Genomic DNA, 22,574 nt, shown 5'->3' with positions numbered 1-22,574 from the left:
CAGGTCCATTTACATTCACGTTTTGACAAGGTCAGTGTCTGGACTTGCAGAATGTTGAACAATATCATGAAAGAGACGTCTTTTTACAGACTCAACACTGGCCTTGTGATGAGTGGATTACTCATTAACGAGTGAAACTGTCTTTATTGGTGCAACAAACTATGGATGGAGAAGAAAATGCCTGACCTCTGTTCAAAATAAACAGACAAGAGTGATTATGACTGGATTACGGCAGACATGCTAAACAGCCATCTCACTCGTCTCGGTAAATATTTCACTTTTGTCCTTGAAGTGTGTCAGGGAAATGAAACAGTGTCTGATAGACAAGATAGATAATTCCAGTACAACGCTGCACTGCGCTAACGGAGGAGGTACGTGAAAGTCACAGCTGCCACTGTCAGAGAAGGTGTGCCAAACTACTGATTCAACATGATGACCCCATCTCTCCCATTTCGCATTATTTTCTCATCAGACTCACAATCAGTACATTCTGTGTAGCGCTGCCAGGAAAAGTGCTCCAGGAAAGCAACATTATATTAGACTGAGGTCATCATGGGACACTGAGAAATGTCTTCTGGGGTGTTGACGCTCAGACAGTTGATACTGCGGTCACTGTCCAGGTATGTGAGTGTTATTTAGTGCAGCAGCTCCGTGTTGAGTTTCTCTGAAGAGCCAATGATCTGACTGAAAGGATCCACACTCAGAGCAGCGCCCTGCGAAAGGATATCATGATGCTGGCCTCACAATAGGGATGGTGTCTGCTTTCCCATTCAACAGTTTCCTCAGTCTGCTACCAGCACTGAAGAAGAAGAATAGGCTTCATAAACACCTATGGTTTCAAAAAAAAAAAAGAAAAGAAAAGAAAAAAAATCTCCAATCTCCCTGCCTGGAGCTGTTTTGTTAAGGCGTGACTGTGAAACTGCAGAGATGTTATTCAATAGTCTACATGACCTGAACACACATGACATGTTTAGAAGTGCAGCAACTAGTTTGCTCCAAAAAGGACATCCTCACTTACTAAGACACTCACTTACTCATTTCATCATTTTGCTTTTGCCCGGCAAAGCAAATGCTCTGCCAGGGAATCAATTGTAAGGCTGCTGACAGCAGTGGGAATGTTTACATCTCCCTACGCCTGTCCTCATATCTCATGCTTAACCCATACCCACTTGCTCTGAAATAGAAAAATCAAGAGGAATTTTGGAGTTGTTTTTGGATAACTGTCAAAGTATGGGAAAACAGGTCACTGCGTAAGCGTGGTTGCCTCTGTGTGAGAGCACTGTGTTTGTGTGTGTGTGTGTGTGAGAGAGAAAGCGAGAGAGAGAGAGAGAGAGACAGAGAGAGAGAGAGAGAGAGAGACAGTTCACGCGTGTGAATAAGAATGCAAGCAAGAATAGGTTGACTCCTGTGTGGGTGAGCTGCCTCACGTCCCCATGTACACGCACTGGCCCTGCATCTTGTTGACCTAGTTGGTGCTCTTTGACTAATCCCTGACGATTCTGCGGGTGGTCTGGGAGGAGCTCTCCTCCAGTTTCCTCTGCATTTGAATATCAGATGGCAAAGGCGGGGCCTCGCTGCAAAAAAAACATCTCTGAACTGCCAAGGGATTTGACTGGAGCGCCTGCCAACACAACACGCAATGTTTTTTTAGTGCTCCCTGCACCTCCTCTCTCTTTCCCTCTCTCTTGTATGCTTTTTCTTTCATCCACTTGTCAGACATAAAAGGCACCCATATTTTTTGCCCATATTGACCCACGGGTTAAAAGTGACACTGATACTTCCATTGTGTTTGCATGTCAAAGTGGGTGTGTGTGTGTGTGTGTGTGTGTGTGTCTGTGTGTGTTTTCTGAGCGATTAGAGGTCGAGTTGTAGTCCTGATCATGTGGCCATCCACACTATTCAGCTATCAGTGCCGGTCTCTCAGCTTACACATGTAACAAGAGTTTCCCCACTGACACACAGCTGACATGCCGTCTCCCTGTATGAGGTTTTATTACTTTTGTTTCGGTGATCCAATTACTCTTTCACCTCCAACCCACTCATTCACTCACTATGGGCCATTTGCAAGCATAATGAGTGACACACCATCATATTTCTGTGAAATGCCCTCAAAATGATGTTAGGCTGTGAGTGAAAGAGTAAAAAACAATCCTCCATTTGGAGCCATTACCAAGTGTCTGCCTTTGTTTTTTTATGTGATAGTGGACATACTGTACACTGTGTAATGTGTGTATTTGTTTAACATGTGTGTGACAAATGAAGCAGTAGGGCAACGACTAATCTGTAGTCAAAGCTGCTGTGTAGATGTTGGTTTGACACTGGACGAGCTGCTTTGTTTGACTGAGACTTACTGGGAGGACACAGCGGGGGCTGAGCTACAGAGTCAAATATCAGGGACAGAGGCACCTTACTGTCCCTGCTGCACTCTCTCACACACACACACACACACACAGACGGTGGTGAGCGAGGACAGTAAAAAAAACACAGCTCAGTGTCCCTGGGCCCTCGTCCTTCCTCCACCCATCCACCACCAGCCGTTCCCACGGGGCCGTTAACATCCTATTGACCCTGCTCACTCATTATCAGATCAGCATGGAACACACTGGGGCACTTTAACCCACTGTCTATACACATACACACATCCTCACACTCCACACACACACACACACACACTGGTTGCAGATTACCAGCTCCCAGAGCAGTGTTTTGGCTTCATAGCCACCCTGCCGTCAAACCCACAGTAGGGTACTACGACAGAGTGCTCAACCAGGAGCCCACTGCTACGTCTCCTCTGCAGATGCCGGCGGGTCCCGCGGGACCACGCCTTCCCAGCATCCCCCTGCCGATTGTCAGTAAACGTGTTGACATAAATGTTGTGTGGCTACTAATGAGCTGCCAACCAACAGCCACTGTCAGCTCCTTAAGACTTGTCAATGGCTGATTTCAGCTCATTACTCCAAGATGTCAAACAATAGATCAAAGCCAAAAGCTCACAGTATTTTCTTCATTTGAAGGCCAAATCATCAGCTGGGAAACTGTCTCACAGACATTAGAATGCAGCGTGGACATGTGTAGTGTGTGACGGCCTCTTCCGGCAATTGAAATTCATGACAGGTTTGAGGTAGTGTGATACTCATGTAGGCACAAAGCCTGCACATCTAATGTTTATTGATAGCAAAGCCTACATAGGCTGTTATTATTTCAAGGCAGTATGGCAAGGCTTAGTTTCAGTGTCTGCATGTGTGTGCGTGTGTGCCGCCTGTGTGTATGTGTACACGGCCTCAGTGTTTGTTTGTGTCACACAAAAAACAGATTAGTGAAAACACTGAGGTAAAATAAGCAGCCTGACCTTGCTCTGAAACTGAAAGGCAATCCTCTGAATGATCCGCGGGTCAGTAGCTTTGTCCTTCAGACAGTTAAAGTCTATCCTTCTCATCCCCTCCCTCCCCCCTGCCTGTCTCACTGTTTCCTCCTCTATCCCTCACTCTCTTTGCCTTTCTTCTAGTTGCATTCACGTTAAATCTCTCTTTTTCTGCACCTTATGTAAAACTTATTGTCCTCTATTTTCTATCCCTGAAAAACTGAAAATCTTAACGTGACACACACACACACACACACACGCTCACACACAAAAATGCATTCAGAACTCTTGATATGCATGTCATCTTTTCATGTCTGCTTTTTGAACACAGCTGTTTGTGTTATTTCAAAGCGTGATTGTTCCTCATGACAAGCCGTGATGGCACTGATGTGTCTGATCTGCCGCTACACCTCAAAAGCAGACGAGCAAGACGCAAAGGCGGCGGCAGATACTACCAGCCATATTAAAGACTTCCCCTGCAAGCTCTTTGAGCTGTGAAATGTTTGACGCTTTAAGAGCGTAGCCAAAAGTGGGTTGCCAGGTGAGAGCTGGTTACCACCCCCACCCCCCATCCCTTCATGTATAGTCTATGTATGCCTCAAGAGTTGCTGCATTCATTGGAAATTGCGAGTGTGTCAGCAAGTTCCAGATGTCTGTTATGCAATGTCTAATTACAGCAAGAAGCGTGGCTTGTTGTGTTACTTTGAGAGTGTGTGTTCCTCTGTGTGCGTGCTTGTGCTTGTATGCATGTTTAGGTGTTAGCTCATTGGACTTGATGTTTTAAACGGACAGGCATTTTAATGTTGCCCTAAATTGTATTCAAACTATTGCGGAACATCATTTTAAATATGTTTGAATTTGTTTTGACGTGTCACAGTCGTATGTCACAGATTTGTTCACTTTAAAAGGAAAGTTACAGTTTGCACCGTCCTTTAATTTAATCCATCTCTAATCCATCCATCTTTAATCCACTGTTGTAGGTGCTCGCAAACCAATGAGCAACTGCACAAGTGGGTCTTTTTCCACTGGGCTGCTGAATAACTAGATTGAGGCCAAACCCACAGGTCATAGTTTTAGCATCTGGGGAACAAATCTTCACATCATCAGATGAAGCAAAATACCTTCTACCATCTTTGTCATGTCACAAAACCTGCTAGAGATACCAACCAACTGCCAACCAGCATTGTGTGCTTTTATCAGTGTAACATAATCTGTCTCTCCTTTTCAGTGGTATGCTGATGACAATCAACTGTATGTGTGTGTTGCTTCTAATTGTGCCCTTCTTATTTATCAGCAAATCTGAAACATTTAAACAGGAAGCATTCCTCAGTGAATATGTAACGCATGTTAGTGATCTGTCTGTTCTGATCTGTACCTGTCTGTTAAATTAATTACAAATTTGTAGTTTTTAGTGACACGTCTTGACAACTGATGAAATGCCATTGCAGTTGGTTCAGACATTCCTGTTCTCCTCAGGATGGATTGTAATAATGTCGGTGATCTCTTCACTTTCCCTCATAAGGACATTTCAGCATGTTTAATACACTAAACTAATAAATGAATGGAATTCCCATCAGCCTCAGTTCCACTTTGTTCTCATAGTACTAATTAACAAATGCTAGCAGGCTAGCATGCTAAAGTAAGATAGTGAATGTGGTAAACATATTACTCTTAAACATTAGCATGTTGGCACTTGTTCAGGTGTTCCTTCAAGTTTAGTCTTTTAATTTGTTTCTAATGCACTTGTCCACCCTTGTCCGTTCATATCAAGTGTATTCATTGTTCTAAAGTGTGTTCTAATGTTGTAAAAAAGTCTGGATGATTTGTTGAGATTTGCTCTTTACATAAGAATGCTGCATAATTACCCTGTGTAACCATTTCAAGTAATTAAGAAGTGACATCAATGACTGTATCAAAGACTAAATTAGTGAGTCCCTCCCTCTTGTAAGAGCCTGGCTAGCAGTAATGCAGAGACAGACATTTCTTTTTCTAACCGTGACCTTTAGCTGTGTCGCGTCTGCCTCCTGACCACAAGAATAGCCCCGTGTGGACTCTCACAAACAGAGGGCATCCATCACTTTGAAATTCATAAAACAAAATCTGACATTGTACAGAGCAGGCATGTGCATGAGGCATTTGTTGAGTAGGAAGTCACATTCAATAGAGAAACAAAGCATTTTCCTCTGAAGATTTCTTCAAAGATTAACAACAGTTGGAGCAATGGGTTGATCAACTACAGGTTGTCAGTGCAGTTAGAAATACTGCTGTGTGTGCTGTTATGTTAAAAAAAGTCTATTGTGTTATTAGAGCACAGTGACCCCCCCCCTCCCTCCCAGCCAACCCCACCACCTCTGCCACTGCCACAGAATGAAGGATCGATTGAAGAGTGACAGCAGTGAGGAAATAGAGAGAGATTCAGGATTTACATCGTCCTCTGACACGCTCATATAAACGCCCCAATGATAAACAGACTACACTCTGACAAGGACACCAGTCGTCGTTTAGCTGCTTACAAGTTAAAAGATTTGCCATCTCTCCTCCCTCATCCTCTCTATCTCTCTCTCTTTTAGCAGATTTCAGTGCAAAGCATATAACCTTTGTGAATTATTTAGTTTATTGACCTCTGCGGGGATTTAATATGAAGGTCGTTTCCTGCTGGCAGAGCGAGCGCCGGCGGGGTCCTCAGGTGACACGGCCAAGGTCACCCGTCTCCCTCCAGTTAATAATATATTTGTCACACGCAGTGTGTTAGCCCCCGACACAGCGCTACTGCCTTCCACTTGATTAGTGCAACCAATAAGGACTGCCAAAGATAATAAAGTAGACATTGGCTTAAGGAGATGTGTCAAATGTCCACAGCATCTCTCTCTATCTCCCCCCACACAGATACTGTGAGCTCCACACACACACACACAAATTCACACCCTCTCTTTCCCTCCTCCTCCTCCTCCTCCTCCTCCTCCTCCTCTCTGTTCTTGTTTTATTGTTTCCTAGATGAAGGTTAAAGGGAGATGCTGAACAGACAGAACAGCCTGAGGGCCGTGGAGGGCCTGGCTGCCTGGCTGCGGCAGGCGGTGCTGTGGGTACCAGCAGCAGCCAACCTCTGCAACCCCCTTTGTCCCTCCACAAGGCCATGCAGTGCACTGGTGTGTCAGAGGGGCAAGAGGGTGAGTCGGCCAGAGCTACAGGGGCAAGTGGGTTACAGCATCCAATGTACATGGGGGGCAGTAGAGAGCTGCTGGTCCCTGACCGTGCCTGTCACTGATAATAATCACTAAGAGCTATGGAGCCTTATTAGCACCGCTGTTTGGCTTAGACAAAATGTCGCCCCATAGGTGAAACCCAGGTGAATTATGGCGAGGAGAAGGAAAGCATTATAGCTGGGGTGGCAAATATATTCTGGCATGGTGCTGTAATGAAGTTTGTGGAGTCTGTGAGGATATAGAGCAGTGCCTTAAATCTTTAAGGGGTGAACAAGCATTAAGTGCAACATTATTGATTTAATTGTGAGTGCATGTGATAATGGAGGATACAGGAGGCCCAGAAGTGGCAGGCAGATGATGGCAGGGGAAAAGGTGTTGCAGTCAAGACTGAGCTGCAGTCTGTCTCTTGTTTGTCCTTTTCCTGGCACAGTTTGCATCAGGTCAATGCAAGGAGAGTCTGACAACCGTATAGAGCTGACACCTGTGCGATACTTGAGACAGCAGCTAACAATGCAATCAGTCAGGTGTAGGGATGAACCAACACCAAAAGCAAAATGTTATGGCTATAACTTCCTTTGTCTGAAGGAGAGCAATGAAGTACAACACTTATATGGGATACCATTCCATACCTGACTAACCTAAGACACCTCTATTTACAGCAGATAATCTGTGGTGACATTTTGGATGTGGGGCCCCAGCAGATATATTTCCTTCATCATGATCATTCACAATTCACTCTGTACAACACATATAGTGTGGGACATATCTTCACACCTCCAGACCTAACACAATGGACAGAATGAGCAACCAAAGGGGAAGTCACATCTAAACAATAAAACTGGACAAAAGCTTGCAGTAATGATCAACCGGCTGCCGCACAGATATCACTCACAGATACCCCTTTACACAAAGCCCATGATGTTACCATGGCCCTGGTTAGGGACTTCCATGGAAGACCTCTGCTGCTGTAAGACAACCACAATCCAGTAAGAAAGCTGATATTCAGACAGGGCTTTGCCTCTAGCTGAACTAGAAAAACAGACATACAACTGATCACGTATACTCTAATTGCAGTGCACATGATACAAAGAACGCAACCTCCCCTGCTCCTCAGATGCAAAAAAGGGGGTGACAAAAGCACCAGAGCTCAAAAGCCTGCAGGGCAGGTTATAGCTAACCTCAGGCAAATATGGCACATGTAACCTTAGAGCCATCCAAAGTGAACTGGGTACTGGTATGAAGTATGAATGTTGTTCGCCCACCTTGTGGAGGTCAAAGTGAGAAGCAGAGCAGTATTGTATTAGAGAAGTCACATCCAAGTCACATCCCACATGGGGACGTTATGTTTAACCACAGGCCTCAGCTGGTTGACTCCCTTCAAGAAACACATAGCAAGAGGGTGAGCACTTGGTGTTACCCCCTCAAAGTCAACATGACAGGCAGATATAGCCACCAAAGGCCTACTTGGCAAAGACCTTCACTGTGTGGAAAAGGAAGGAGGTATGCAGCTGCCACAGTTCTAGGCACAGATGAACCACCTCTCCCCCTGCTTAGGAGAGGAAGTTCCTGTTGAGAGGAAGCTGCTGAGTGATTATCTTAACATACCAAAACTTAGTATCATTTCCACTGAGCATGCATACAGGAGGGTAGTGGGCCACTCCAAGAGATGTGTCTCACAAGAGGTTCCTCTATCCCTGGAGAGATGCTCCACCCCCTGTAACATGGGCCACTCTGAGAGACAGAAAATTAATGCTGCACCACAGCAACAGCAAGTGAGACATCTCTAACAGGGGAAATGAATGGGTCCCTCCCTATTTATGTATGAAACTGCAGTCGTATCAGCACATTTTGACCCATCAAAGGTGCTGGAAGCCTCAGGTGGTTGATGCACTGAGGTGCAGTGCAAGGTGTTTCTGTGCCACCACCTTCGATGCCATCCCTCTGCCCAGTGAGAGCGCTGGACACATGGAATACAACCTGTGGCAAACCTCACCACAGTAATAAGAGGCACCAGTGGACCAGACAGACACGACATACTTTGTGCTGATGTTTGTCATTGTAAAGAGAAGCTACACACCTGGGGACAGGTCCAGACAGAAAAATTCTATTTTCTTTATTCATCCTGTGACAAAAAATGTGGACAAAGCAAAATCAAAATTAGTGCAGTATGCAGTCCACCAGGGGCAACGGTGGCTAACACCAACCGGGGTAGTTAAACTAACTTTGCGCTGGCAGTAGCCTACTGATAGACAGAGTTGAAGAACTGAGGGATGACAGTGGCGATGGATGTATGTATGTGCAGTCGGTGCCCCTAATACAACATGTCACCACAACACATCAGCTACCTTAAAAGGCATGAATAGAGGTGTCTTCAGGCAGGTCACACGGGATGTAATATCCCATATTATATATGTTGTATCGAGGAATGGACAGAAAGGGAACTTATGGTACAATATTACCACTATAAGATTAGTAGATCTTACTAGGCCTAACCATAAACCTAACCTAAACCAAGATATCTATTTAATATTCTTTCTAATCTTTTTTATTGCAACCTTTAGTCCTCCTGGCGTGTTTGTAAATGTTGTATACACAATGTGTATAGAAGTGTTTCACCAAAGTTGAAAAGATAACAGAGACTGGGCTTTATTCTTGTCAGACTGTGGGTAACTTCAGTGGATCATTCCATATCAGGTGTGGAATTTATCTGCAGCTGCTCTGGTTCAAAAGGAGACCAAACCTTTCTGCTTTTCTGAGGCACATTGTAGCAGAACTCCAATGCATTCACCACAGGCTTGAATCCTGTATTCTCTACAACCAAGTATAGTGGCATATTTGCAGTGATCAACACTTTTATACCACTAGTCATTAATTTGGCGCTGTCTAAATCTGTAGTGAGAGGCTGATTAAATGCTACATGGAGGCCTCGTTTTCCAATCTGTGTTTGCTTTGTTCCTGCTTTTCAACATGTTTGGGTGATGCAGTCAGAAATTACATGTCTGTGTATTTCACAGACAAACCCGACTTCAATTGAACAACGTCAGCATACAGTTTGACACTAATCGTTGTTCATTTTCCCCAAACTAACTGGGCTAAGCTGACTAGCATGCTACAGTTGATGTAGCAACAAATGTGGCACCAACAAAACTTTCCAGGTAAAACTCGTGCTGTAGAATTTCTGTTTGGCACAACCGCAGGCATGTATGATGTAATGCAGTGGTAGAGTTTCTAGTACCACCGTGGCACAATGCCTAATATTATACAGTCCAACACAACAAAACCAAAAGGTGTCAAACAATAATACAGTGTCAATATCAATAAAAATTTAACATTATGTGTCTGATGTGTTTCCACAGACCACAGAAAACACATTAATCAAAGGTAATATGACCACTTAGCTTAGCTTGCCAATGTTAGCTGATTCCCGCTAGATGTTTCTTTTGGTTTGTGTTCAGAACCACATGCTGCGTTGCAGAGAGGGGGGGAGGTCTTGTTAGTATTAGCTGTCTCTATTTCTAGCTGTCTAGAAATAGTCTAGTGTCTAGATATGGTGACAGCATATGACCAAAGTGTGAAAACACATTAATAGGAAGCCCCTCCATACTTTACTCTGTGATTTAAAACAAGGCACTGAGTAACTAACATGTGGACTCCAGGTGGAGTAACCAAACCCCCAGATTTAATAAAACAGAAAGTGTAACTTATGGAGAAACTGACTCACAAACTAAGGAATACATATAATAGGTTTGAGAAAAGGTGGACTTTAGATGATGGGAAATTATACCTGAATGATTAAAATGTATCAGAGGGTTAGTTACCAGCTTGTCCTTTTCAAATAAACAGACGACTATCTTATGTTAATGAATATATGACCACTCTTTGTAATTAGCATTGTGTGTGCATATATACAGTATATATATACATATATATGTGTGTATAGCAAACACCAAGAATATGTGTGTTGATGTCTTAGACTAAACTTCAGCACTGACATTGAGCCCACAGATACAAATATACAGCAGTTTGGCAGCTTTACTCCTGTTTCCTGGAATTCAAACGACAAAAAAGAAAGTCCCTTTGAAATGATCATGTAAGAATGAGCACGTGAGTGTGTGTCAGTGGGAGCTGATGAAGCTGATTCCATCCCAAATTAAACGGTGGAGAGCAAGTCAGGATGGGAGGTGAAATCTGCCAGAGCATTAGCATGATCTATGATTCGACTGGTGGAAGGACGCAGTACACTTTCACACAATGAATAGATCTGTTGAGTCTATTAATGACCTTCTATTCTAGACCTTTTTCTCTATTATCTGAACCGCCCAGCGCCATCCATAACTCGGCCGATTCCTATCTTATAAATCATTGTTCCTATCCCCATCTTTGCACTATCATGACAATTAGGCTCAATGCTTGGATTCGTGTTTGCTAAATCCAGATTAACTCATCCCACCTCTGTATCTATAGAACATACGAGGAGGATTAATGGATACAATGCACTCCATTATATTCATTATAGTTGAGACTGTCTTGTGTCAGATGGAATTAACATTAGAGAGACCTTAATCGCTGCAGTTAGTCCTCATGCTAGAAGGTGACACGGTTTTCAACTCTGACATTGTAAAAAAAAAAGACCCTTGTATTATTCCAGCCATGCCGTAAAATTGCAAGAGACACAAACAGACAGATATAATGGACAAAATAATCAATTTGTGCATGTTGCTTGCAGATTTTACTGTGTGTGTGTGTGTGTGTGTGTATAGATAATGACACCCTCCATTGGGGATCTCCCCTGCAGGGCTCCCCCAGGCATACAGACAGAGAGGTCACCATTGCAGACACTTATTGGCCTATTCATTAAGGCGGACTGGGGCAGAAGTCTAAGGTAAGGTCTCCACTTCCAAAGTAACTCTGTGGCTCAGACCTCATTTGCAACTAGACAAGCCTATTGTAACAGCAAATAAAACAATATTGATTTTGCAAGTGGCAACGAGGCTGTGCATCTTATTGATCAGGATCAAGCACTTATCACTCTCCAGACCCAGAGTGTGCCAATGTTAAGCGCAGGTCTCAGGTCTTAATTACGACGGTGGCCTTTACATGGTTCCTCGCCTAATGATGCTCCAATAACACCGCTGCGTTTGACCTTCCCTATCAGCTGGGCAAACAGAGTTGCTGTTCCTCTTCCACAGGATAAAATTTTACTGCTGAATGATTTTAAAAACAGAACTGACCTGTGCTTGTCTTATTGGGTGCACACTCTGAATTGTTATTTAATCTTTTACCTCTCTCCTTGGTGTCTTATCTACTTACGCTGTTGAGCTCAATCACTCCATCAGTAGAGATCCGTAGATAGATGTGAGCAGGCGAGGTGTCAGGACGACCTTGTGCACACAGTGACTGCTCTGTTAATGGAAGGTTACACTTCATACCTCTGAAGTGCTGCTGTGCAAGGCACTTAATCCATGTGGAGGAAAGTAAGTAAGTAAATCTACTCACGTAAATGTAGTAGTGTACTTAAGTACAATTTTATGCAATTTATACTTTATACACAAAACATATAATCACATTATAGAATACAATAAAACAATATACTGCATACTGAACTACCCAACATTATATAAAATAGACAAACAAAGCTCCCCCTTGTCTAGTCATGAGCCACGTATGTGTTAATGCATCTATAATAATACTCAAATAACATGATATATTGTATATAATAACTCTAAAGGGGACCATTCTGAACAAAAAAAGACTTTTGATACTTAAAGTGTTGCAGATAATAGTCAAATATTTAATATCAAACTGTAATTAACTGTAATTTCTATATGTACTAAAGTGAACAATATAAGTATTTCTTCCACCATTCTTTAGTCCTTGCATGATCATTTGTGGTTAAAGGATAAGTCTGGTTTATTATCACACTGGACTTATTTCTGTGGTTATGTTTACTGATCCTATCAGTAATAATGACACTGTAGTCACCAAAACATATGCTGAGAGTTGCTGGGAATATAGTGAAAGTGCAGAAAATTAGTCAGATAGGGCAAGGCTTTAAAGAAATGAGAAAACAAATCCAAATGCTTTTACTTTTACAAAACTTTTACCCAAACTGCATAGGAGTAGGTAAATGATTGACGATTTTCTATTTTACTTTTTGTCAATAAATCCCATGAAAAGACCAAAACCAATAGTGTGTTAGTCTGTCTCTGAAAACTTGGATTTTTCTAAAGACAAATCTTAAAAAACGTGTTATGTATTACATTGTATTGTCATCTGTGGATTGATACACATTTTGTAGGCTGTGCATATAGGACTGAGACAAAATCAGCTGTGTGTGTTCATGGTAATGACCAGCAGTGGGGCTCAGTCACTACGTTTACATGAACACCAATATTCCACGATTATTCTAAATATACAACAGCATATTCTGGATTACGTCTTATTCTGAGTGTAGGATTTTTTGAATAAGACTTGTGGAATACGTCAATATTCTTTGGGTTTTAGGAGGATCATTCATTCATTAATACATACCTCAGTGTTTTTTACTGCAGTTTTCGGCGCACACCTCTTGCCTTCTTACATCATCTGTGTGTTGTAAATAAACCAACAATTTGGAATCCTGTGGTAGAGATGCATGTCCAAAAGAAAAGCCCTCATTTCAGGTTGCATGATAAATACACATACTTTAACATTTTGAAAGACTTGGATATCAGCAGCCATAATGAAACACACTGAAGGAGCAAAAGAGAGAAGCTGCGTTAGTGTGACTGAACAAAAATCATATTCTAATGCAAAGAAGCAAAACGGCTCCAGCCATTCCACTGTTCCATATTTTGATGTGATAAATGACATGTTAGGGCATCGACCCATGTGAAACACAGCCGAGAGTCACAGTATGCATGGCTGCATGTAAAAAGGCATATTAATTTTCATTAGTCATGTGAACAGCACAGTAGGAATATTGTCTTTTTAGAACTAAAAAAACCCCATAATATTCTGGCCATGTAAACATAGTCAGTGATGTCTGTCTGTGTGTGTGTGTGTGTGTGTGTGTGTGTGTGTGTGTGTGTGTGTGAGGCAGCAGGGGATAGAATCCAAATGCAGATGACGGGGCAGACTGAGGTGAAGTTCAGTAGTTTAATTACGCAAATAAAGTACAAACCAGAGAAATGGCCCAGAACAGGCAAACAAATCCAATTAAGACCAGGCAGCAATCCAAAGTCCAATAAACAGGCAAAAGGTCAAAACAGGAACTTCCAGGTTTTCAGGTTAGATATTGACAGAGTGCCGAACACAGACAATGGTCCTGTGAGGAACTGGATCAGCAGGGCCGATGAGGGAAATAGGAACAGGTGAAGCAGGAGTCCAGGTAACTGCAAGGCTGATGAGAGAAGTGGTAACAGGTGTGCAGGTGGGTGGGGCAGTCAGGTGAGGGGTAAAGGAGGGAAAGTCTGAGGTCATCTGGTGGACCGGTGGAGAATAGCACTAAAGGGGTCTGAGGAAGTGGAAATGCAGCAGGAGAGGAGAGACAGAGAAGCAGATTGTGGCACTTGATGTGCTTTTAATAGTTTCTGGAGAACAATGGAGCTCTGTGGCACAGAGGAATAAGATATATTAGGCTTTAGCAGACAACACATTATTGGCAAGATCAATTCATTGTTTGTTTTTGCCTTCTCATGGGATTTGGATGGGTCGACAACAACAATAATAAAGACTTTTACCAGACATGTCTATTAAAATGTAGAAATAAATGAAAATATCCAGTTGATAATGTCAGACAGGCCTTAGGAGCAGGTTTCAGGCACTCTTTTGCCACAATAATGTACCAGAGAGTGCTGCTGTCAACTCAACAGTGAGTTTTCATGAATTTTATAAGACAAATCAAGCTGTTTGCATGCTGTGGTAATCAACTTGTTGTGTTAGATGCTCTTACAGGAGGCTCTGTGACTCATCTCGCTTATGTTCAACTCCACCCCTGAGAGTCAGCTGTGGCTGAGGCCTTGGCAGATGATCGCCTCCAGACTGAGCTAAACATAACGATAAAAATAAAATGCAATTATCCTTTAATAGACACTTAGCCATTACACATACAAACCCACTGTAGCTTATGGTAATGACATGCACCTTTTGCATATGTGTTCAGATTATCTGCCTTGGAGGTACAGAAGTGTGAGTTTGATTCTTGGAGATGTCATGCTGTCTGGAAGGGGCACTGTATTATGAAAATAAAATAAACCATTCAAAAACTCATGAATATATTTACTCAGGCCTGCCAGGTCAACAAACCTTGATAAGACCATGAAAGAAACAAACATACTGCGTGCACAGTCAACCATAATGTGCAGCTGCAAGAATATATTCCTAATAAGGCGATGCATTAGACATGGTTAAGATGTTCCTGACAGCGTATTCAATGTGACAGCGATGGGTTTTCACAAGCACAGCTCCATTTTTTTCCTGAAATGTCTCAACGTGTTTGGATAGGAAACGATTTGGCCTCTATCTGTAAGGATTTATAAAACAGTACTCCCTGAATGTACCGGGGATCTCAGTCATAGATTAGCGGGCTAAGAGGGAGCATTGCCACTCAAGGTTCTGCTGTCAATCGTTGAATCTCGGTACTAGGTCAATCAATGGTTCCTCTATCCTCCCACCCTCTCTTTTTTCTCTTTCTCTCTCTCTCTTTCCAGTGATCTTCTCAGATCAGTGGAGGAGGGAGAAAAATCAATGGAGTAAAGTAATCACTTGGCAGAAGATACAGCGAAGGCCCGAGGCCCGCCCAGCTACCTGAGTTCCATTTCACGCATCAGCAGCTTCAACACAAACACACAGCGCTAGCCTGTACTTCCATCTTAAACAACATGAGCAGCGCGACGCTCTGCACCCTTTGTGACCTATTCCTCCCCAGAGGAAACTCCCAGATTGCACTGCAGCACACCACCACTGTCCATCCAATAGCTGGCTATTGATCTGCAGTCCTACACACTCAGGCTCTGACAGCAATGGCCATTCCACATTTCCAAAATGCCAAGTGGCAAAAATATGCCTCCCTGCCTCTGACATCATCGGCTACTGCGCAAAGGGACGATGTCGTGTTAAGCCCATACGGCCCCTGTTCGATAATGCAATAGTTTTACAGCTCTACGTCCACAAAATAGTGCAGTGAGCCATTTGATAAATTAAACAAAACGGCTCCATTTGAACTAAATCATTCACCATCAAGTTGAGGAGTCTCTGGCATGTTGATGATGCTGCAAAGCAAGTTTAACTGGTCTCCCTTTTGTTGAATATTTCTTTCACACACTCAACAATTATTCAGCCTCTGACCCCGTTCTCTCTGGCTAACATTTGGAACAGCCTTCACCGCATGCCTGCGATTACCTTTGGCTGGCTTGAGAGGAGAGTGGGTGGAGGGTCACAGTGGGTGGCAGGCAGAAGGAGCCATGGGTGGGTATTTGTTTAACAATTCTAAAATGCAAATGACAGTATACACTGAAGAGCTGCTGTACTAACAAAGGACCTAAAGGAGAGGTCGGCAGTGTTTCAAAAGGGTCAGACGAAGGAGGGATGGCCACTGCATTAAATCCTAACAAGACAGATTTCAGCATGTCCCGAAGTCTCAGGACACCATGTTGTTTATGTATGGGGGTCAATATGGGCCAGTCATTCCTGGTGGGGTTATACATTTTAAGATGCCCTTGTTCAGCTTTAGTAGCTTTATTAGTTTGCATTGGAGCAGAGGGGAGGGTACTGCAGCTGTGAAACATATGAGGTTATGCTTTGGAAGAGAGTCAGCTTAGTATACTTATCAGAAATAGTAAAATATTGCTTTGAGGAAGAAAATAAATATGCAATAGTTAGTTTGGATGAAGATGAAGGAGTTGGATGAAAAGGGCATTTATAATAATTAAATCCAAATTTATATTCTGAATTTAAATGGCATGCTGAAACTAGAATTACTACCTTGCTGTGCATTCCTGCACTAATCAGTCAAGTTGCAGATTACATCCCTGTCTGTCTGGACCCAAGACTGATGTCACCAATTCAGCATATGACCAAATATGAAACATGGCCACGGTGTGCCCTTCTGCTCCGAAGTTTTTAGATAAAAAACATCATTACTTCATCATTTTATTGTGTCAACTACTATATCCATTTTTATTGTTTCCAAAAACATGTTTGGTGAGGTCACAGTAACCCTAATCTTTGACCAGTACAATCTAATCAATTCATCTTTGAGTCCAAGTGGACATTTGTGCCCAATTTGAAGAAATTCCCTCATGGCGCTCCTAAGATATGTACGCATGGAAGGACAGACAATCTGTAAACATAATGCCTCTGGCCACGGCTGTCAGCTGTGAGGAAGCTTAAAAACAGTTAGGTCTGAGAGGAGGTAAAGAATATCAGCCAAACAGTTGTTGTGTGAGGATAAGAGAGAATGAGTCAATAAGTTGCTTAAAGATGAAAACAGCAGGATTCTGTTTCAATCTTTGATGGTAATTTAGTATTATACAGGTGATATTCTACATTTTTTCATTATTAACAGATCCCATGAAAAATCCACGACCCACACTGAATTGATCCCACTAAGTATTGCCCATGAATCCAAAGTGTGATATATATTAATGCCTGTATTATTCTTGTGCATTATGGCTCATCTGTCTTCACATCACATCAGTGAGCCACACTGTTGTTCTGTGGAACATATTACCTCGTTACGATGAACATAGTAGTTTATCTTAAGTCACTTGCACATACACTGTTCTAGTGTACCACGTTTTCTTCAGCAAATACATTACTTCCTCCTGTTTGGGTAATGTTGGCTTAAAACTACAGAAATGTTTGACCAATTGTTATGTAAATTGCTGTGTTGAAATAATGAGGTATATATGCACGGACATGCATGTGTTGGTTTCGGTCTTTGACAACAAGAAGAATCTACAGCCATGCTAGCTACATGGTAAATGGACTGTATTTGTATTGCACCTCTCTGGTTATTTTGACTGCTCAAAGTGGTTTTACATCACATCCTCATTCACCCATTCACACATCATTCATTCAGGAGGAATTGGAGGAGACTATTCTGTCACTTTTCTTGCATGCAAACATGCTCACGATGACAATGCTAAGCAGGTTTAACGTTTCCCATCTTCGTTATCTCAGTTTAGCATGTTAGCATGCTAGAATTTGCTCCAGGATAATGGGAATGTCATTAGTTGATGGCGCCACATGAAACATCAGTAAATCATTACAAGTTCTTACAATTGATTCTGAGGGTAACCTGGATGTCTGGATCCATTTTTATTGCGTTTCACCCAGTGGTTGTTGAAATATTTCGCTGAAAAGCCCACATGTCAACCAGATGGTGGCGCTACAGGAGTCAGAAGTCAGTGGGATTCATCCGCTGGGGATACCAGAACCATCCGACACTTGAGATTTTCAGTCAGGACCAAAGTGGTGGACCAGTTCATGGACCACCTTTGCCATCCCTAGTGCTGTGCTCCTTGCATGTCTAAAATGATGCAATAGCTTTCTTCTTTACTCATGTCATTTTGTCATTTCTCATGTTTAAAAGCATCTGCATGTTTATTCTATGTCTGCATATTTGTTTGGACCTTCTCTTCAGGAGATGTTAAGTGTTTGCAGTTTACCAGCATGACAATGTGTTTTGAGGTTAGCTTTGCTTATTGTGTGGAACAGAAGAAAAAGTCCATAAGTGTTATTTTGTCTGATGCTACCTTGAAAAATCTCTTTTTCTCATTTATTTACTCTTTGCTGCTCTTTGTGAAATGCTTCTGGAGGTGTTTCAGTTAACAGGCTCATGTTCCACCCAGCTGAGGTTTTATTGTTTGTAAAAATGTTACAGGCTAAAAGAGGACAAGCTAATTGCTCGCCTAATTGTGAACATTTCACAAGTCTCTGTGAGCACAGACAGCTCTGTCCTTCTTGCTGCAGACTAATACATGTCTTGGTCAGGCTCAGTCAACGTGAGTAAGGAGTTTGTGTTGCTATGAGGGTAGATAGGCTCCATTAAAACGGACACATAACAAAGCAAGATACCATCTTCTGTGATGTTCTTTTGTTTTTTTTTGAGTGTGCTTTCATGCCCCCCAAGTCCCCCCAAACCCCCCAGTTTGGCACCCCTCTGGAAAATATTTCACCACAGTGAAGTTAATTTAGAGAATTCGACAGCCTGCACTGTGTCTAATAACTTCTTACTGTACTGAGGTTTGGGAGCTCTGCTGTCTGCTCAGAGAGACTTGGCCAAACATTTCGTCACAACATGCCTCCACCATGTCAGGCAGAGTTTTGAGAGCAGTGTGCTGCTGGAACATGGTCACAGTCAAGGCCGAGTCCCCAGGATGTTGACAGTGGAGAGATTACTCAGTGGCAAACTTTAGGCTTCTCCTTTAGCTTATAGGCAGAGCATGTTCCTGAGTGGCACAGGGTCACCCTGATCTCTGATGACTCTCCTCCTCCTCCCGCTCTCTCCCGCGTTCTCCCTCTCCTTGTCTGTGTTTTTTTTTGTGATGTTATCTTTTCACTCTCCTCCCACTCACTGCTGTTCCCTGAAGCTGTCTCGGGGATGAACGCCTCATTGTTTTTGTCCTTGCACTGCTTTCCAAAAGTGCGCTGCTGGATGTGGATGTTGTGCAGCTTCACACTCTGTTTGACCTTTTTTATTTTTGAAGGAGGGGAGGTCATGTCTAGGCCAATCGCACGTAATGCAATTATACACTTCACTTTGAATGCGTCCAGATTCAGTGTCATTCATGAACTCGAGACGGTTTGTTCTCACTTCCTTGTTATGCGTGTTTTGCTTCCTTTTTTCTCGTTGTAAAATGAAGATACAATGTTTATGCCTCTGACAGCTGAACTCGTTGCTCTGAACTCTCACAGGGGGTATTTGGCAAAGAAATGTTCAACTGTTCAGCCACATCCATTGCTGCTGTTTTAACACACTTGTGCAGTTATCTAGTGCTGTTGAAACATTGTATTATGGAAATGCACATTAAGTACGACTTAGAGTGCACCATATTGTTTTTGACAACTGCCAAGTTACTAATCAGTTGTCGTCCAGTTGTTACATGTTCTCTGAAGCTGTCTGGCGCCACATGTTGAGGTGCTATCCATCTGTTTACCCAGGTTGTGTTTATTTTTCATTCCGATCATGCACAGTACCGAGTTTCTCACAAATCAAGTGCACCTTCAGATGTCGCTTCTCCGCAGGGGGCTGAGTGATCGAGGAGGAGACGCGGTGCCTCCTCATGAGGGCTCTAAAATTGATGTGCCCTTTTGGTTCTAGTGAGGGTGACCTTAAAAAATCAGAAACACTCAGCAAGCGGCACAGTCACTGTCTCACTGCTGATCAATCTCAATCCTCCACTCAGCTCTCCTCCACACTATTCAGACTCTGGAGCAGTCAAATACCAGGTGCTCATGTGCTTAAATTCTTGTTATGTGCAGGCAGGTTGAGAGAATGCCACACAGCCGTGCAGTCAGATAGTGTGCGCTTTGTTGAATATTGAGTGAATGTCTTGTGCATAGCTACATTATGTCAGATAGTGAGACAGCCCTGATGGAAAAAGAAAGCTATTAGAGAGGATGTATGAAGAAGCAGATGGTCCCAGAATTCAAATGTGGCAGGCCCGACTACGACTGACAAGCTCCCAGTGTCTGACACTGTCTCTGGCTCGGTGAGTCAGAATTTGGGGGAAAAAAGTGTCTTTCAAGTCAAAGGAAAGGACACAATCAAACCTTTTATCAACGGTGGGCTCAGGAATAATTATTACACTTTGGCTGGCTTTGCATTTAGTCATTCGATAATTACTGTTGTCCCTGGAGATTTCTCATTAGGGTGTTGACCTTGGGGAGGTGCATGCACCATTGACATCTTAACTATAGACCGGAACATGCTTGCATAATGCACATGGAGGGACACTCTGATCGCATTGTCCGCTGAGAGCCAACTGGAGCGGAAAAGGCAGTGGAAGTTCAGGAAGCGTGGATAAAAAACTGAATGTGATGAAGTGCTGCAAGGGCAAGACGTCTTCAACGACCCCCCCCCTCCACACACACACACACAGACACACACACACACACTGGAATTTCAGTTGCGCCTTGACACACATACATGCTCCCCATAGCCCATTACCTCAACCTGCCTCTCCACCTCCCCCTGACCCTGTCATCCTGTCCTCCCCCCTCCGACTCATTACTCCCTCACCACCTATCTGCCACCGCTCTCCAGCCCTCCACCTGTTCTCTCCCCGTCTCGTTCTCGCTCGCTCCCGGCAGGTCGGCTCTCTGTTGATGTCAAGGTAGGCAGCGTGGTGAGTAATTCTCCCAGTGATACCGGGCTCCTGACCTTTCATTGCACCTTAAGGAAAGAGGGATTTCTCTCCCTCCTCACCGGCCTCGCTCCTCATCGGCCGTGACGGCTCTCGGTGCATTCTGGGGCTCCGGCCTGGCCCTGGACTGGGAGGAGGAGGGGGGCGCAGGGGAGAGGTTGGTGGGGGGTGCTTGTGCTGTCACGGCGCAGAGTGTCAGGCCTGACCCCCCAGGTGGCCCACAGGCTGACAGCAGACAGACCTGCTATTTGTTGCCTGAAACACCTCTGAGGAAGATGTCACGTGGCATCATGGCCGCACATCACCTGCCCCTGAGGCCTCTCCATGTACTCTCCTTCACTTTTATGAACAACCTCCATCCAAACACTGTACAAGTGACATTCACTGCGTCCATTTAGTTGCCACCAGCCTTTGAGCGATGCCCTTATTTGGGGTGTGATCGAAAACCTTTTCCCTTCCTCACTGCAGCACCATCACCCTAAAGATGAAGTCTGTTTGGAGCTCCAGAAAGCCAAATGGTGAAGTGATCCTCCGTGCCACTTGACTGTAGTCATAATCCTGTGTTTCGTCTAAGCTCTCCTGACAGTCAGCACTGTGGCTCAGAGCAGGAGGGGGGGGGTTCCACTGTTCTGTGGTTTGCCATGAGAGAAAGGTGTTTGATTTCCTCTCTGCCAGCAGCATAACCACTGTAGAAAACCCAAAGCCAGCAAACACATTTGATAAGACACCATCACATGGAATGAAGAGATGAGGAATCATGTGGGCGCACAGGGAGCATCAGCGGCTGCAGTTCAGTTCACGCAGGGGTTAGGGGAATCGACAGAGCTGAAGTGTAAGTCACAGTAATAAAAAATGTACCAGGACTTAATTTGAGATCCTGTCTATGTCCTCCCCTCCTTCTCCTGGCCTTCAAAGCCTGTTTTCTGCAGCTTTTCCTAATTTACACCGAGCCAGAAGAATGGGTAATTGCTGACCAGAAAACAGGTTTATTTTGCTATCCTATTAAAAACACACATGGTGACAATGTCCTTCCTGTGCTGCCGTGCGATCAGAGAGGCAGCACACACTTGAATGCACACGCAGGGGTGGGAATCTCAAAATTAGAAGTGGGATCACACTGGTGGTATAACAAGCGACAGTTCTTCTCTTTTATTTTTTATTTTCTTAAGGAGGGTGTTGGTTGTTGTACAAGCCTCTTGCTCAGGAGTCCTAATTTGCTCATGGTCCCACAGTGACAAACCCTTTGTCAGCGACGAGGGCTTTGTAGATATTTACGTGCCTGGGGAGAGAATTTTTTTTATATTATTATTATTCCAAACAATGGAGCTCACACAGGGACAGAAATGGGTCACAAATGGATTATCTATTTTGTGTTTGTTTGTTTTTTGACACCACTTTCATTGCATTCTATATTTAGATGTAAAGAAGCGTTTCACTATTGTGCCTTTGATAAAGTGGCGCCGCTGAAGCGCACAGGATCGCTTTAAGTCATAAAATGAAAGCACAGAAACTCTTCTGATCAGCAACTGAGTTTTACAGTTAAAGGTAAACTCCCTCAGTTCAGGCCTGCTTCTGAGAAGAGAACTAAGTATATGTGGAAATATATATCTGGCTGTGTCTGCGCTGATGATTAAGAAAACATCTAATATTTACTACAGG

The sequence above is a fragment of the Pempheris klunzingeri genome, chromosome 14 (genome assembly GCF_042242105.1).
Source record: "Pempheris klunzingeri isolate RE-2024b chromosome 14, fPemKlu1.hap1, whole genome shotgun sequence".
Lineage (NCBI taxonomy): Eukaryota > Metazoa > Chordata > Actinopteri > Acropomatiformes > Pempheridae > Pempheris > Pempheris klunzingeri.
This window is presented reverse-complemented; position numbering follows the sequence as displayed.